Below are 19792 nucleotides of genomic sequence, written 5' to 3'. Positions count from 1 at the left end.
ATGTGCCACTGTGCCCGGCCCTTTCTTTTTTTTTTTTTTTTTTTTTTGTTTTTTTAACTTTATTTTTAGTTGTAGATGGATACAATATCTTTGTTTTATTTACTTATTTATTTTTATGTGGTGCTGAGGATTCAACCCAGTGCCTCACACATGTGAGGCAAGCGGTGTACCACTGAGCTACAACCCCAGCTCCTTATTTTTAATGAAGGAACAGACCAAGGTTCAGAATGGACCAAATTGGAACTTTAACAAGCCATTTAAAAATATAAGGGTGTGGGGCTGGGGATATAGCTCAGTTGGTAGAGTGCTTGTCTTCCATGCACAAGGCCCTGGGTTCAATTCCCAGCACCAAAAAATATAAAATAAAAAAGAAAGAAAGAAAGAACGGTGTTTCCTGTAATAATAGTGGAGCCAGAAGTGGCCAGGGGAGCCAGGCATGCAGTGATGTGACATATTTGTTTCTATTGCTGTTGTAACAAGTTACTACAGACAGTGGTTAAAGCCACAAATTTATTACCTTACAGTACTGGAGGTCAGATGTCCAAAAGTAGACATACTGTGCTAAAGTCAAGGTGTCCACAGGGCTAGTTCTTCCCATAGGCTGTCAGGGATAATCTGTATTCTTGACTTTTCCAGCTTCTAGAGGCTTCTGTATTCCTTGGCTTGTGGCTTTTCCCTTCTTCAACTCAGCAGCATGGCATCCTCTAATATCTCTCTCTCTCTCTTTCTTCCATCATTTCATCTCCTCCTCTGACCTTTATGCCTCCCTCTTATAAGGCCCCTTGTGAGGATATTGGGTCTCCCCAGACAGTCCAGGATGCTCTTCCTTTCTCCAAATCCTGAATTTCACCAATCTGCAAAGTTCCGTTTGCCATGTGAAGTAACATACTCACAGATTCTGGGGCTTAGGATATGGCCACCTCAGGAGGGTCATTATTCAGCCTACCATATGTGGTAATCTCAGCCATTTTCTGGGTGTGTGAGTCATGTCATTATGCCCTCAATGATCCCATGAGGTGATATGAGTGCTCTGTAAACTCTAAAGTACCTTGTGTGGTTAGTGGTACAGTGTTAAGGCCCAGAAATCAAATTCTGGGGTTAAATCTCAGCATCTGCATTCATTTGCTATGTAACCTTAACCAGGTGACTTAACCTCTGTTCTCATTTGCCTCATTTTCTCTTCTGTAAAATGGGATAATCATAATGTCAGCCTGGCAAGACTTCTGAGGATTAAATAACACAATTCCTGGAGAGAGAGTCATTGGCTTAGCACATAGTAAATGCTCAATCATTGGCAGTTGTTTTTCCTATTACCCCATTTTACAGATGAGGACACTAAGGTCTGGGGAGATACCATAGACCTGCCCACAAGTGAGGCTAAAGAAGAATTTTGGTTTTGGATAGGATGTCCATTTCTGAGTATACTAGAGAAGCTAAAGTTTGAGTCTCCCCATTCCTGACTATCTCCTGGACACGTGCTCTGGGCAAGTGTCCCCAACCCAGGCCTGCCCCCACTTTCTCTGTGGCTAATTCCTAACCTCTTCTATAAGACACTTCTCCCATGTCACAACTCTGATTTAGGACTGGCTGTGTTCTCCCCATCCCCTACCCATGTTCACACTTTCCTTCTGGAAGTTCTTCCACCCTAAGTCTTGGGCTCTCCCCTTCTCTGCTCTGCATCCTGTCCATCCTTGGTCTCTTTCCTCTTCCTGATCTTTAGTATCTGTTGCCCTACCCTAGTTCTTCCATTCCTGAATATTCTCCTGCAATGCCCCACCTTTTTATTTTAATATTTATTTTTTAGTTGTAGGTGAATATTTTATTTTTTTGTGGTGTTGAGGATCAAACTCAGTGCCTTATGCATGCTAGGTGAGCTCTCTACCTCTGAGCCACAACCCCAGCCCCTCCCCTTCTTTTTCAGTTATTGTTTCCTAATTCCGTGCCTTGAAGTTCTGCCCCCAATCTCCAGACTCAAAAAATTAAATAGCTTGCAACACTTTCACTTCAGTCCAAAACACCCTCAGCCTCATCTCCTCATCAACCATTCCCACTGTCTCCTGTACCCTTAAATGGCTCCCTGGCCCCAGGAGTCTGAGTCCACTTCCCCGAGCCATCATGTCCTAAGTCTTTGTCTTAAATGATTCTCCAGTTGACCCCCTTCTCCAGGGCCACACTGCTTTACTTTCTTCGAGTGCCAACAAATCAATGCAACAACTTCCTGGTGGGTTTCCCTGCTTGCCCATGTCCAGTTGGCAGTGGGCAACCTTTCAGAAGCCCATATCTGCCCATGATGCTGGCCCTGGCCAAAACCTTCCAGTGCTCATTACCTGCATGCTAGAGTTCATGCTCTGCTGCTTCCACCCAACCTCAGCTACCCTCTGAACTGCTTATAATCACCCCCAAAATGTCTTACCTCTTGGGTGTTGCTCATGCTCTTTGCTCTGCTAGAAGCGTCTTGCTTGCCCCTCTGCTCTTCACCTGGAAGATATCTTCTTGTTTTTCAAATCACAGTTTCCTGGTGGCATCTTTTCTCCTTTTGATCATGCCCACCCACCTCCTGTTCTTCCTTTGCATGGAGTCCTGGGAATTGCCTCACAATAGTCTGTGTCTGCTCACATTTTCAACACCTCCTTCAGGAGGGCAGAGGAATTTCTTTGAATCATAGTGATATAAATATTGTGTACTTACTGTTTTCTGGGCATTGTTCTAGGCCCTGGGGGTACAGCATAAAGAAAACAAGAGGGCTGGCAGTATAGCTCAGTAGTAGAGCACTTGCCTAGCATGGGTGAGGCCCTGGGTCCCATCCCCAATACTGCAAAAACGAATAAACAAAAAAACAAAACAGAAAAAAATCCCTGCCCTCATGAAGCCTACTTTCAGTAAATTGTGTCCTGAGTTGGAAGTTATGAGTATCATGGTGGCTTAAGGACAGACATATGTTCTGAGAAATGAATTTTAGGCAATTTCATCATTGTGCGACATCAGAGAATATATTTACACAAGCTAAGATGACTATGATGTCATGAGGTGATATCAACTTTTAGGACCTCTATGGTATACGTAGCCTATTGTTGACTGAACTGTAGAAAAAACAAAGCAGAATTTGGCAGATGTGGAAAGATCACGTTGCAGTTTTTAAATAAGGAGGTCAGGAGATGCCTCACTGAGGAGACATTTGAAGAAAATTTCAAAGGTGAGGGGAAAGGCCATGCAAATATCTGGGGAAAGAGCATTCTAGGCAGAGGGGACAGCCGATGTAAAGGCCCTGAGGTGCAGCCCTTGCAAGGAGATCAATATGCCTGGAGTGGAGAGAGAGTGGTAGGAAGTAAGTTCAGGTCAGGTGGGGCCTCACAGGCAGGGCAAGTGCATAGTCTGTCATTCAAACTGGAAGATTTTTGAGAATAAAACCAGGAAGAGTATTAAAAATTATATGCAGATAGCAGGTGAAATCTGTGACAACCAGAATGTCCGGTCATCCTCCTTGGAAACTATTGTTAGGACTTGGGCTTTTGCTTTGGATGTGACAAAGAGCTATGAAGGGGTCTTGAGCAGAGGGACAACATGATCAGACTTAGGTTTTTTATTATAAAAAAGTTTTAAACATACAGAAAAAAAAAGTTTTGAATGAATTGAAATAATTCAGTAATTTAAAGAATTGTATGATCCACACGCACACTTGCCACCTAGATCCTGTACCATTTTACTGAATTTGTTTTATCACATATCCATAGCCATCCATCCTATTTCCTTGATACATTTCAAAATAAGCTACAGACAATACACATTCCTCTAAACACTTGGTGCACACCAAGTTAACTAAAGTCCAGGATTTGTTTGTAGGTATATTTTCCCTTTGATGTAAAATATCTATATATTGAAATGCACAGATAACTGTACAACTCAGTGAATTTTTAAAAATGCAAACATGCATAATGCAACCATTATCAAATACAGAACATCACTAGCACCCCAGGGAATTCCCCTTCCCCAGCTCCAACTCCCTAGGAGGCAACCACTTTGGGGATTTTGTTTCTAAATCACAGATTAGGTGAACCTGTTCTAGAACTTCCTATAAATGGAATTATTCAGTATGTACTCCTCTGCATCTGTGTTCTTTTCTTTGGCATAATATTCTTGAAAATCATCCATGTTGTTTTATGGCTCAATAGTTTGTACCCTTCTATTGCTGAGCTGCATTCTATAGACCTGGATTTGACCAACAAGATCACTCTCTCAGTGAGATCAAATGGGTCCAGGTTCCCTCCCTTCCTTTTTCTCCTACCACAAGCCTATTAAGCTCAGGCTTCAGAGACCCAGGTGAGTGCCTTCTGGGAAGATAGCCTTTTCCCAGAAAACTTCAAGAAAGGGGAGTCTATGGCATCCCCAGACAGACCTCCTATACCAGGGAAGGCTCTAACATGACCAAGCACCCAATTTGCCCAGCACTGTCAAGCTCCATGTCCCAGGAAACTCTGCAGTTCACAGCAACTGGGAATGACTGGTCACTCTAGCAGGATCCTGCCCCTGGGGCTCCCTTCTCACCCCATACTGTACTCCTTTCCTCCTAAGAATTGATTTTCCTTAAAACTCCAAACTGGTCTACTCCTCCCCGGTTCCAAACCTTCATGGCTCCCTATGGCTTTGCCTGGCAACCCAAAGAACATTCTCAGACTATAACAGAGTTTCTTGAACTGCTGCACCTTGGAACCACCTGGGGAATCCTTTAAAATTTTTTTTTTTTTTAAAGAAAGAGAGAGAATTTTAATATTTATTTTTTAGTTTTCGGCGGACAAAGCATCTTTGTTTGTACATGGTGCTGAGAATCAAACCTGGGCCGCATGCATGCCAGGCGAGCGCGCTACCGCTGGAGCCACATCCCCAGCCCCTCCTTTAAAAATTCTGACGCTTGGCTTCTACTTCAGATATTTTTAATTGGCATAGTGGATGACTTGGGCATTGGGATTTTTATAAGCTCCCCTGATAATATTAATGTGCTGTGACACTTGGGAACCACTAGCCTGTGGGGATGATTTGCTTGGCTTACACATTATTGAATATGTTGACAACATTTAAGATCAAGTGATTTCATATATAAATCTGGACTCCCAGCTACCCTTTTTTTTTTTTTTTTTTAAAGAGAGAGTGAGAGAGGGGGGGATAGAGAGAGAGAGAGAAAGAGAATTTTAATATTTATTTATTTTTTCTTAGTTCTCGTTGGACACAACATCTTTGTTGGTATGTGGTGCTGAGGATCGAACCGGGCCGCACGCATACCAGGCGAGCGCGCTACCGCTTGAGCCACATTCCCAACCCCCCCCCCCCAGCTACCCTTAAAAGCAGAAATACATGGGGCTGTGGTTGTGGCTCAGCAGTAGAGCGCTTGCCTAGCATGTGTGAGGTGCTGGGTTCAATCTTCAGCATCTCATAAAAGATAAACAAATAAATACATAAAGGAGGGGGAACAAGTAGAATATGAGACATCAAGTTTGCCTCCCAGAGGGCATCACAAGGGAATGCAGCAGCACACTGGACACCCTTGAAGACAGAGCATATGCTTTTGAGTCAGCATAATCCCTACCTTTCCTAGTGTTTTATGTTTTCTTTTTTTCCTTTTTTTTGGTGCTGATATTGAACCTAAGTATGCTCTACACTCCCAGCCTTTTTTATTTTTTATTTTGAGACAGAATCCCACTAAGTTGTACAGGCTGGCCTCCAACTTGCAATCCTCCTGCTTCAGCCTCCTGAGTCACTGGGATTAGAGGCATCTGCCACCACACCTGGCTTCCTAGAGTCTTAGTCTTCTCATGTTCCATTACATAGCCTCCAGGTCCAGCTCCATAATTAGGCCTTTTAGGCACTGGCTTCTGTGCCCCTTCTCAGCCTCCCCACCCACTGTCCTAGTAATATGTTACTTCCTGGCCTCTGACCACATGGACGTTGTGATGTTCTGTCATGCATGCCTCTGCCCATGCACCAATTTTCTCTGCATGGCAAACAAATACTTGTTTACTTGGGGCGCTGTCCATCTCCCTTGCTCCTCTCTCTCTCAAGCTCTCCACCATCTAACACTCCTGACTTCCAACACATCAAAGCTGGCCAGTCTATTCCACTTAACACTTGCTGCTAGTAAAGTCTATTCCACTTTACTTGCTGCTCCCTTTGCTGGGAAGTGCTTCTCTTCCTCTCTTTCCCCTTCTTCTCTCATCCTAGCCAATGCTTGCTTGCTTATCTTTCAGGTTTCCTTGACTTTCAAACTTGGTCAGGTCCTGGTTTAGTGGTTTAGTCACTGTACTTCCTCTTGCATGGGACATATCATTTCCGCTGCTAGAAATAAGACCACATCTGTCTCCTTTACCTCTGTCCTCCTAGGGTCTAGTGTAGTGCAGGGTAAATCGTTTTTCATTAATGATAAAAGAAAGAACAAACCCAAGTACATCTCTCTTTCTTCACTGGTAAAATCCTATTATTTTTCTGGTTTTATTTATACTATGGCATCCAACTCTGTTCTCGTGGAGACCAAAAATGTTATGGAGGTCAGGTGATCAATGCAGTGTTAGCTCAGGATCCATCTCACCTCGGACCAGTGTGTCCTCAAACTGGTTACTTCCCCAGTTCCAGAATGTGTTCTGGAACAGGCACACTCAGCAACCAGCAGAATCTCCACATCAGTTCCCTGTGTCTCTGCAAGACTGTTAAGGCAGGAGTGTTTTTTGCTTGGTGACCTCAAAGCCCCACGCAGGGCAAGCTCAAGGTCAGAACACAGTGACTTACTTTCCAATGTCTTATATTTGCCCATTTTTCAGATTGAAACGTTCCTCTTCAGTCCCGCAGCTGTGGTGTGGGGAAGGATCAGGATAGGAATGGAGGTGTTCCCTGGTTCAAACTGATTTGTACTGATTTTGAGCAAGTCACCTTCCCGTATCTAGACCTTGTTGCCTCCACCGAAAAATTGAACTAGCAATCTTTTGGGGTTCATGGTCTGAGTTATATGTAAACTTTTTTTTTTTTTTTTTTTGTAAAGTGACTATTTTCAATGTTTACTTGTTAGAACCCACGTCGTAGTATCGCAGGCACTTTAGGGGATTTGGGAAATGCAGTGTTGTAATCTGTAATCGGTCATTACCCTGGTTGAGGTTTTCATGTATATTTAAAGAGGGAGGGAGCCAGACAGATGCTATCGGACTAAAAGAAATCAGCCCCGAAAGGGCTGTGTTCTGGGTCAGCTGCTGTTACCTTCGGTCGCCTCGTCTGTAACGTGGGAGCCTCAGCCCCTGCTTCCCGCGCGGCCTTTTGTGAAGCCGCGAGGAAACAAAGGAGGACAGCGTGCCTGGCGCGGCCCGGCGCTGAGAGCCGGGCGCGGCCGTGGGAAGGGTTAAGGCCACCGACGCGCCTCTGGCATGCTAGAGTGGCCGAGGGCGGACTTCCGGCGGGGCGGTGGTGTTGGGGGTTGGGGCGCCGCGGGGTGCAGACCGCCGGTTGCCGCCCCGCGGGGCGCCAAGTCCGGACTCGTCTGCAGCCGCTGTGTGCGCTTGGAACGTGGAAGGCGGGTAGTTCAGTCTCCGTCCTGGCCACGTCGGGACTGGCGGCACCGAGGCCAGGCCCTGCCCGCTCGGCTCCTCCGCAGGGGTCAGCGCTGGCGATTTTGATCTTGGGCAGCCTATTAGCCTCTTTCGGGCGTTGGTTTCCTGAGCTGTGATGAGGGCGTGAGGATCCCAAGGGTAGTTGAGGACGTTTTTCGGTGTTTTCAACTCGCTTGCGATCCACAGTCAAGGAAGCCAAGGCCGAAAGGAAGTTACTTTGGAATTGGAAGGGCATCTCTCCCACCTGCTGTCCTGTTCCAGGAAACCAAGTTTTTTTCTTTCTCTCTCTCCCTCTCCTCCCCTCTCCCTTCTCCCCTCTCTTCTCTCTTTTCTCTTCTCTTCTCTCTTTTTTTCTCTCTTTTTTTTTTTTCCCGTGGTGCTGGGGATGATACCCAAGCGCTCCGCCACAGAGCCAAACCCCCGACATTTCTGATAACAGACAGGATTTCGAGCTCATGGCATCGAGCGTGTTACACAAAATCATCTCCTGTCATTATCCTTCCTATCTCCTGAGTTGGGACCTCTTTCCACTTATTACAGATAGGAAAATTGAGGCTCAAGGGTGATTTCTCTGGTGTCATGATTCAGGTCAGGGCCCAGGTTTGTCTGACCTGATTGGCACAGGGCTTACCATCCGATCCCGTAACAAAGAGCAGGATTGCTACCACTGGTTCACAAACCTAGCTAAATTGAAAGAATAGCGGGGCTCTGGCTGGGGCTGGGGCTGGAGCTCAGGCTCAGTGGAAAAGCACTTGCCTGGCATGTGTGAGGCACTAGCTTCGATTCTCAGCACCACATATAAATAAATAAATAAAGGTCCATCAACAACTAAAAAAAGAAAAAGAATAGCAGTCCCGGTTCAGGTGTCTTTGATTCCTTTAATTACCTTTTTAAGATGAAAATGCTTTATTAATACAAAAGCTATAAAGCACTGAGAAATTTAAATAACTGTGTTGTAAACAGTGGTTTTTAATGTGAGAATCTTTATTTTGACAAATAAGGGCACTAAAACAATTTTGACATGAAAAGTTAAAATCAAAAGCAGGTAAAAATAATTGTTTATAAATTACTGTAGAAATAATTCAAAAGAGGGCTGGGGCCTGGCATGCGTGCGGCCCGGGTTTGATCCTCAGCACCACATACAAACAAAGATGTTGTGCCCGCCGAAAACTAAAAAATAAAGATTAAAAAATTCTCTCTCTCTCTCTCTCTCTGTCTCACTCTCTCTTTAAAAAAAAAATAATTCAAAAGAGGGTTAATATTCTTAATGAAGATAAGCCAAAATGTGTTCAATTGTATAAAGTCTCTTCCCTTTATTGGATTTATGCTATTTTTCATATTTTTAAAACAATAGCTCTATTAATATATAATTCATATACCATAGATTTCACCCATTTAAAGTGTACAATTCATTGATTCTTCCTATATTCAGTTTTCACTTTAACCAAAGGCAATTTTAGAACATTGTCATCAACCCTGAAAGAAATTATACCTGTTAGCAATAACTCCTATCTCTTTCCCTCCAGCCTTAGACTGTCACTAATCTGTAGATTTAAGGATTTCTTTTTCTTTTTTTTTTTTTTTTTTTTAGAGAGAGGTGTGTGTGTGATTGAACCCAGGCCGCACACATGCCAGGGGAGCACACTACCGCTTGAGCCACATCCCCAGCCCCAGTTTAATTTTTAACCCTTTCAAAACTGTAGCATATAGAGGCTAATGTTCTTCATCAACCTGGATGAGAATCTCAACCTACTCCAAGTAATTATATGATACTTGTGTACCATATCAAACAAAATTATGATCAGTAAGCTAGGTAATATTCTTTTTTTAAAAATTGTTTTTAATTGTAGATGGATGGACACAATATCTTTGTTTTATTTATTTATTTTTCTAATGTGGTGCTGAGGATCGAACCCAGTGCCTCACACATGCAAGGCAAGCGCTCAACCACTGAGCTACAGTCATGACCCCTAGGTAATATTCTTAAGAGTGCTACATTCACACTCACAAAATCATTTCAATTCTGAGATAAGTATTATTATTTCCATTTATAAAACAGAAGCATAGAGAAGTCACTTGTTCCCTAGTTAGTAGAGGCAGATTTGAACCCATATAGTCTTGACATCAGCATAAGCACTCTCAAACACAGATCAGGACTATTTTATCCATCATTTGCAACAATATTTTTGTGTTATATATTGGGACCCTCTTAAGGCAGTCTATAGTTGTTTGGGAAATAGAATTGAGGATTCCCAGGCTGGGATTGTGGCTCAGTAGTGGAGTGCTTGCCTAGCACGTGTGAGACACTGGGTTCGAGTCTCAGCACCACATATAAATATCAATAACTAATACAAGTACTTTTAAAAAAAGAATTGAGGATTCCCCTTTCCAGAGAGGAATCCAAGTACCCAGAACCTAGCTTTCCCACCCAGGACAGCTTTCTTTTGCCAGTCCTGCCTCTCTGGGGCTGAGTTTACTGACTACTGTTTCCCTGACCTGGAATTACCACCCTGAATTATTGCTATGTACCACACAGGGCTAGGTACATTTACAATTTCTCTGTTGCTATCACCCAGCTAGGAAATATTATCTCCATCTGACAGACAAGTAAATTGAGGTTTAGGAAAGTAAGAATGACTTGCTTAGGAGCACACACTAGTGCTCCCGTCAAGGATTGGGAACCCAGATGTCCATCCCAGAGTCCACTGCTCTGTTAGTTCTATAGTGACCTTGCACAGTTGGGAGCCAACTAAGTGAGGAGTCAGATTAGCTGTGACAAACTAATGAGAGTCACTCTCTTCGGCCCCACTATTTTTTTTTTTTTTTTTAGTATTTATTTTTTAGTTTTAGGTGGACACAATATTTTTATGTGGTGCTGAAGATCGAACCCAGTGCCTCACGCATGCTAGGCAAGTACTCTACCTCTGAGCTACAATCCCAGCCTCTCCACTTTTTTATCTGTGAAGAGGGTGTTTTTAAGTAGAAAGGACTCTTTTTTTGGAGAGTCCTAAGGCCTGCCTAAGTTTCTAGCGCCATTTTCTGCCTAAGCTGTTTTAGAGAACAGCGACCAGGTTCAGAGTTTGAGATAAAAAAGAGGGGTACCCTCAAGTCTGCTTGGGGAACATGAACATGATGGTAACAATGGGTCCCATTTACTGGGTCTACTTCACATGCCAGACCCTGGGCTACACACACACACACACACACAGAGTCATACTGTAGCTTCTCTAGGGAGTTTTTAGAAGGGAGTTTTCTTAGAGATCACTACATTCTGTCTTCTAATTGGGAGACAAGGAATTATTTCTATTCATTCCTTCAACAGTCATGGAAGTTCTATTCTCTGCAAGGCCCATGCTGAGCTTTTAGAAATGATAGAAAAGACCAATGGAAGGTGTTAACAGCAAGAATGTCTAGGTGACAGGAATAGTGTTACTTTTTTTCTTTTTCTTTCTTTCTTTTTTTTTTTTTTTTAAAGAGCTGGGGTCTTTATATGTTGCCCAGACTGGCCTTGAACTCTTGGGCTCAAGCCGTTCTCTCACATCAGTCTCCCCAGTAGCTGGGACTACAGGTGCACACCATTATGCCTGGCTAAAGTGTTACTCTTTATTTCTTCCTTTCTGTATTTCCTAGTTTTCTAGAATGCACATATGTGGTTTTTGTTAAAAAAAAAAATCAGTGCCCTCCCTCCCCTCAAAGTATGCAGTACTCTTTCTTCAATTTATTTACATTTCATGGTGCTGGGAATTGAACCTAGTGCATCTTACATGATAAGGGAGGTGTTCTACCACTGACCTATAACTCCAGCCTTCTTTCTCCATTTAAAATATTATGTGCCTCAAAACTCCCATGCTGTGAAAAATGCTAGCAAGGAAGTCGGGACTTTGCTAGAAGCTGCCCTCATAATTCAAGTGACAGCTAAATCTGCAGTCCCTTATAAGTGAAAAGATCAAGTGTCACAATACCCCACTTTCCTCCCCCTAAATCCCTGACCCCCAAGCAGTGCAGTACTGGGCCTTGATGTTTTAAGAAGTACGGGGGCATTCTGAGTGTCATAATTTCTGAGGATGTTACTGGCATGTAGTTAGCATGCCCAAGGGATGCTGGCACCCACACAACCAATGTCCCACCCAGAAATGCTAGTGGACTCCTATACGTTGGCCATGTGGCCTTGGAGGTGTTTGAGTCGAAAATACTGCCTCTCTGGGCCATGACTCCTAGGCTGATCAGATCCAATCTCTGAAGAAGTTTGAGAACCAAAGCTAGAAAAAAATGAACTGAAATAATGGCAGCCAACAGAGGCCAAATCAGGAGTCTGGTAGAGTCACTGTGCAAGGAAGTATGTGTGATGCTTCTAAGGAACAATGACATGCCAGGGTCCCGTGATTTCCATGGGTTGCAAAGGGCATGACCAATGTCCCAAGGTATTGTGAGGCCCCACATGAACTCTCATCAGCTAGAAAGCAGAGAGGGATATACAAAAGAGCCTATAAATTTTTTTACTATCTCGTTAAATAGACAATAAGTGATATTTCTTTTATTTTACAATACTGGGGGCTGAACCCAGGGGGCGCTCTACCACCGAGCCTCATCCCTAGCCCTTTTTATTTTTTATTTTGAGACAGGGTCTTATTAAGTTGCACAGGGTAGTCTGGAACTTGCAGTCCTCCTGCCTGAGCCCTCTGAGTCACCAGGGTTACAGCAGGTGTGCACCACCATGTCTGGCTTAAGTGAAAATTAATAGTTTAAAATTTTAAAGCATTTTAAACTATCTACTCTATTGATAGGTATTCTGTGTTCCTTTACTTTTCTCTTGAAATGGAAGATTTATTCTTCCAATGACTTATTTTGACACAGGTAACTTGATCTCTAAGAGGAATATTTTGTGGGATGTTTGCTGCCTTTTTAATTTTACTGCTCCAGGTGCCTAGATGATGACAATAAATGATTGGAGATTTGTATGTACTGGATCTGAAATTCTTACAGTTACCTAAAAGTTGGACAGAAAGAAATAAATTTGTACATTTAATAATTTAATGTAAAAAGAACTTAAGATTATGGGAGTATTATGCCCCATGCATAGTACCTAGCTGAATGTTTTGTGCAATTTATAGTTACAATTAAAATAATTAAGGTTATAGGCTCAGAGAAGGAAAGCAATAGGCTCAGTCACACAGAAAGATAGGACAAAGATGAAACTACAACTCTGGTCCTCTATCTTCTGAGATCAGTGCTCTTTCTACTTAGTTTCTCTTCTGACTGTCATCTCATAAAGCTATGGCCAGTGAAAAAACTGCAGAGTTGTTTGAAAAGTGAGATGTGAGCCAGGCATGGCAATGTATACCTGTAATTCCAGCTATTTGGGAGGTTGAGGCAAGCAGACTGAAAGTCTGAGGAACCAATATAGGACTCATTTTCTGTCTGTCATTACAATAAGCTACTCCCAACATTACCCACCTCCACATCTGGACCCACCTCATTTCTACTGAGTCTTGGAACTTGTACATATAAATTAGAGATTGTATTATAAATAAAATATTTGGAAATAAACTTTTACCTTTTATTTTTAAATATACATCTCATGAAATTATATACATACACACACACACACAAACACACACTGGGGATTGAACTCAGGGGCACTCAACCACTGAGCCTCATCCCCAGCCCTATTTTGTATTTTATTTAGAGACAGAGTCTCACTGAGTTGCTTAGTGCCTCATGGTTGCTGAGGCTGGCTTTGAACTTGCTATCCTCCTGTCTCAGCCCCCTGAGCCACTGGGATTATAGGTGTGTACCACCGCACCTGGCTTCATGAAATTCTTTCATACTTTCTGCTACCTAATGAGTAACACTTTTCCCCCTTTTTTTAAATTTATTTTTTAGTTGTAGGTGAACACAATATCTTTATTTCATTTTTCTGTGGTGCTGGGAATTGAACCCAGTGCCTCATGCATGCTAGGTGAGCGCTTTACCACTGAGCCCCAGTCCCAGCCCCACACATTTCCCCTTTTAAAAAATGATTTTATAGGGCTGGGGATGTGGCTCAAGCGGTAGCGCGCTCGCCTGGCATGCGTGCGGCCCAGGTTCAATCCTCAGCACCACATACCAACAAAGATGTTGTGTCCGCCGAGAACTAAAAAATAAATATTAAAAATTCTCTCTCTCTCACTCTCTCTCACTCTCTCTCCTCTCTCACTCTCTCTTTAAAAAAAAATGCTTTTATAGGGCAATATAGTTATACATAACAGTGGTGTTTGTGATAGTGAGGTTCATGTATTATATGCATATTTATATAAGCACATAACATAATTTGCTCCATTTCACTCTCTGGTATTTCCCCTTCTTTTTTTATATATTTATTTTTTTAGTTTTAGGTGGACACAATATCTTTTTTTTTTAAAGAGAGAGAGAATTTTAATATTTATTTTTTAGTTTTCGGCGGACACAACATCTTTTTTGTATGTGGTGCTGAGGATCGAACCCGGGCCACATGCATGCCAGGCGAGCACGCTACTGCCTGAGCTACATCCCCAGCCCAACACACAATATCTTTTTATTTTGTTTTTATGTGGTACTGAGGATCGAACCCAGTGCCTCGTGAATGGCAGGCCAGAGCGCTACCACTTGAGCCACAACCCCAGCCCCTATTTCCCCTTCTTTTCCTTCTCTCTCCTCCTGGTCCTCTTCCTCTACTCTATGATCTTCCTTCTATTTATTAACTTTTTTTTTTTAAGAGAGAGTGAGAGACAGTGAGAGAGAGGGAGAGAGAGAGATAATTTTTTTAATATTTATTTTTTAATATTCGGCGGACACAACATCTTTGTTTGTATGTGGTGCTGAGGATCGAACCCGGGCCGCACGCATGCCAGACGAGTGCGCTACCGCTTGAGCCACATCCCCAGCCCTTATTTATTAACTTTTTAAATTGATGTATTATAATTATACATAAAAGTGGGATTCATTGTGATAAAAATATGGACTGTTTCAGGAATTTGTGTATCATCTTTGTGCAGGGCCATGCTAATCTTTTCTGGATCATTCCAGTTTTAGTATATGTGCTGTCAAAGTGAGCCCCAGATGTCTGGTCTTAATGTCCAGTTCTTGTTACTTTTTCAGTATCCTGGTCTTTCTGTCTGAAATCGGTGGGGTCTTTTTTTAGTATTTGGAATTCAGAAATCTCATTGGGATGTGTCTGGATGCTTATCTTTATTCACGGGAGTCCTTTGACTCTTCACATTGAAGTGTCCGTCTCCATCTGTTATTTTACTTTCCTTTAGGGAATCCTGTTATTTGCATGTCAGGTCTTCTGAATTGATCTTTCAACTTTGCATTTAATGGCATAATTTCTTTCTCTTTGTATTTCTGACATGTCATATAATCTTTTCCAGTATGTTCGTGTGTCTCATTAGTGACTTTGCCAACTACCAAGTATGTCAAGTTTAAGTAAAAATTCTGGCATTGAAGAAGTAACGACAGGATGAGTCTGTGGACCAGCCAGGCCCATTAGGTTGATCTAGAGTTCAGACCATCTATCACCTGACCACCATAATCCCCTATTTTGATTGGTGGAACACAATGGTATTTTGGGTCCCCAGAAATAAGCATAAACTTAGAGCCAATGTCTATTAATCCCTAAAAGGTCTAGATATTTCCTTTTCCCCCAGAGCATAGGCACCCTAGTAAATGGCCATTGGTCCCTTTGGGGAAGGTTTGGAGGAGGATTTATGAGGAGCACTTGCAGCAGTGGTACAGGATCCTTCCTCAAGGGGACTTCACTGTGTCTTCAATCAGGGCCTTGGGTCATTGACAACATGGATCTCAAAACTACTGAGAGGCTGTGACTCCACTGTGGCAACCCAAGCCAGGACTTTGGTTACCAAGTCTAGACTTTCTTCACTGTATAGATCAAGCAGGAGAGAAGCATTTGCAGAATGGTGGAATAGGATTCCAATAATCTACTTCTTCATAAAAGCACTGTGAACCCTGGAGACAATGATCAGTGTCTCAATGTGAACCCTGGAGCAAAATCAGCTTTTTCAGAATCTGGAAATGAACCAAAGGCTAGCCATGATGCAAACCTTAGTTATTCAAGAAAAACATCTGTGTCTTCCTAGGAAAAATGAGCTTTGTGGTATTTTAACTTGCCCTATTCCCTCTCCCTAGGTCCACAATAAGAGCCTCATAGCTAAAGGACCTGTGAGAACCAATAGCCTGGCAGCCACTGGAGCAGGCAGAGCATGTTTGAAGCCCTATAAGAGCTCCATCCCCTGTGACATGCCACTATTTGACCTGCCTGGACTTTCTGAAAATATCTGTTCTCAGGGTTTGTCTTTATTTGACCTGACTCTGAACTTTCCCTTGCCTATAGCCATATCCCTGGGGCATTGGTTGAGAACACTCAGTGGTAATTGTAACATACAACTGCCTGAGGTGATGTACCAGTGGAGGGTAATAAGAGATTGACAAAAAAAAAAGTGGGGTGGAGGGACTGGAGTATGAACTATCTATAGAGAGTTTTGGAAATGTGTATATATATATATATATATATATATATATATATATATATATATATTCATTCCTGGGAATTGTTAGAAAGTTACCAGTGTGTATAGGGCTGTGAACATGCCAGGAAAGACCTAGAAAGACCCTAAACTCTCATCTCTACCTAACCTTAAGTTTCTGTGCAAGCAGTATGTGAAGGCTAGAGCAGTCTCGTAAATTACCTGCTTAAGTGTTGAAAACATGACCCAACACACCCACACACACATTTTTAAAAGACTAGGAGACTTATTGGTTGAGGCATTTTATATATATATTAGTTGTTGATGGACCATTATTTTATTTATTTTATTTCATATCTGATGCTGAGAATCAAACCCCATGCCTCTCACACGCTAAGCAAGTGCTCTAACACTGAGCCACAACCCCAGCCCCTCTTTTAAAGATTTTAAAATGACAACTGCAGGGGCTGGGGATGTGGCTCAAGCGGTAGCGCGCTTGCCTGGCATGCGTGCGGCCCGGGTTCGATCCTCAGCACTACATACCAACAAAGATGTTGTGTCCGCCAAGAACTAAAAAATAAATATTAAAAATTTTCTCTCTCTCTCCTCTCTCACTCTCTCTTTAAAAAAAAAATTAAAAAAAAAATAAAATGACAACTGCAGCTAGGTGTGGTGGTGCACATCTGTAATCCAGGGGCTCAGGAGGCTGATGCAGGAGGATCAAAAGTCCAAAGCCAGCCTCAGCAACCTAGTGAGGCCCTAAGCAACTTAGCAAGAACCTGTTTCAAAATTAAAAAAAAAAAAAAAAAGATAATTGCAGTGGGCTGGGGATATGGCTCAGTGGCAGAGCACTTGCCTAATATGCAGAAGGCCAAGTTCCATTCCCAGCACCATACACACACACAAACACACACCACACACACCACACACACAAAGACAACTGTGGAAAGCAATACAGATGCTCTTCAACTTTTGATGGGGATAGGGCTATGTTCTGTGAAATCTATTATAAATTGAAAATAGCTTGAGTCACAAATACCTTTAAGTTTATTATTTTTTTTATTTTGTAGTTGTAGATGAACAGAATGCCTTTATTTTATTTATTTTTATGTGGTGCTGAGGATTGAACCCAGTGCTTCATGTGTTCTAGGAAAGAACTCTTGTGCTGAGCTACAGCCCTAGCCTCCTTTAAAAAAAAATTTTTTTTTTCAGGGCTGGGGATAAAACTCAGGGCCTTGCCCATGCTAGGCAAGTGCTGCACCAATGAGCTACATCCTCAGCTGGAGAAATGCCTTTAATACATTTAGTTTACTAAACATCATATATTAGAGACACAGTCACATCTGTGATTGAGTGGCCAACAGGGAGCTATACCACATCATAAGAGAGTATCATACCACATACTGTTAGCCTGGGAAAAGACTAAATTCTAAATAGTTTTTACTCAGTGCATATCACCTTTGCAACATTTTAAAATAAAAAAAATCACAAGTCAAACCATCATAAGTGGAGAACCATTTGTAATTGTAAAAAAATATCTGTTTATGGACTTATATTACCTTGTATTAGAAAGAGGGAACAGAGTTTTATAAAAGCAAAGTTTTTATGTATTATTGAAATGAAGTTGGTTTAAACGTGACCTAGATTGCTTCAAGTTAACTATAATCCTCGGGGGATCATTAAGAAAGTAATTCAGCTGGGCATGGTGGTGCACACTTGTAATCCCAGCAATTTGGGAGGCTGAGACAATTTCAAGGCCAGCCAAGGTAACTTGGTGAGACACTGTAGTCAAAATAAAAAACTAAAAGGGCTGGGTATGTAGCTCAGTGATAGAGGCCCTGGATTTAACCCCTGCTACCACAAAAATGAAAAGAAAAGAATTCAAAAGAATAAAGGGAAAGAAACAACAAGGGTATTAAAACAAAATGCTAGGGCTGGGGATGTGGCTCAAGCGGTAGCGCGCTCGCCTGGCATGCGTGCGGCCGGGTTTGATCTTCAGCACCACATACAAACAAAGATGTTTGTCTGCCGAGAACTAAAAAAAATAAATAAATATTTAAAAAATTCTCTCTCTCTCTCTCTCTAAAAAAAAATGCTAGAAAATATGTAATACAGAAAGCAATAATGGAAGAATATAGGAACAAAAAGTAGAACACATATTAATAGCACAATGACAAATGTAAATCATATCTTATTAGTAATTAGGTTATTTAGTGATTTTAATTAGGTTAATGTAAAGAACACTCCAGTCAAAAGACAGAAGGTTCCATGAGCAACATGGTGTACACCTGTAATTCTAGCAACTTGGGAGGGTAAGGCAGGAGGATTGCAAGTTCAAGGCCAGCCTCAGCTATTTAGCAAGACCTTGTATCAGAATAAAAAAATTAAAATGAGGGGCTGGGATGTAGCACGGTGGCAAAGCGTCTGCCTCACATTTGCATAGCCCTGAGTTGGATCCCCAGTTTCAAAAAAAAAAAAAAAAGAAAAAAAGAAAAAAAATTAAATGGGCTGGGATATAGCTCAGTGATGGAGTGCCCCTGGGTTCAATCCCTAGTACCATAAAGGGCAGGGAGAACAAAAGGAGATGGGGGTGTGGCTCAGTGGTAGAGAGCACTTGCCTAACATAGTGAGACCTGGGTTTGAGTCCCATCACTGAAAACAAAAGCAGAATAGTTTTTTAAAAAGATTCACCTATATACTCTAGAATATAAATAGGACAAACAGATTGTAAGTAAAAGGATGAAACAAGAAGCCAATATATGCCATGTAAAAGTCACCATAAGGAGATATGGAATGACTATACTAATATCACACAAAGCAGAATTTAAGACAAAAATTTTTTCTCAAGACAGGACATTTTATTTTTTTTAATATTTTTTTTAGTTTTAGGTGGACACAATATCTTTATTTTATTTTTATGTGGGGTTGAGAATCGAACCCAGTGCCTCACGCATGCTAGGCGAACGTGCTACCACTTGAGCCATATCCCCAGCCCCAAGACGGGACATTTTATAATGATAACAGAGTCAATTATGTCAGGAATACATAATTATAAACATATATGCACCTAATGAGCAAGCCCCCAAATCAACATAAAACAAAAACTGACATAACTAGCCAAGCATGATGGTGCATGCCTGTAATCCCAGCAGCTCAGGAGGCTGTGGTAGGAGGATATCAAGTTTAAAGCCAGCCTCAGAAACCACAAGGTGCTAAGTAACTCAGTGAGACCCTGTCTCTAAATAAAATACAAAATAGGCCTGGGGATGTGGCTCAGTGGTTGAGTGCCCCTGAGTTCAATTCCGGGTAACCAACAACAACAACAAAAAAAAAACCAAAGGGAGAGAGAGGCAATGCTACAATAATAGCTGAAGACTTCAATACTAGACTTTTGAATAGTGGGTAGAAGATCAGCAAGGATATAGATCAAGCAATATTGGAGTTCATTCCATCTATTTAATATCTAGGGACACTGTGATCAATTAGTTACCAAGACCACCTCAAGCTAAGAAATAAGATTGCCTGGTGGTCTCTGCTGCCCTTACAGTTGATATATCCATCTTGTTGGGATCCTCTCCATAACCACTGAGACAGACTCACTGAGATCAGGATCTCTTCTGTCTCTCTCCTTTCCCCTCCCCTGCTCTCCAGTACTGAAAATTGAGCCCATGGAACTTTATCACTGAGCTACATCCCCAGTTCTTTTTTTTT

The sequence above is a fragment of the Spermophilus citellus genome (assembly GCF_964194105.1).
Source record: "Spermophilus citellus genome assembly, chromosome: 6".
NCBI lineage: Eukaryota > Metazoa > Chordata > Mammalia > Rodentia > Sciuridae > Spermophilus > Spermophilus citellus.
Note: the sequence above shows the minus strand (reverse complement) of the source record.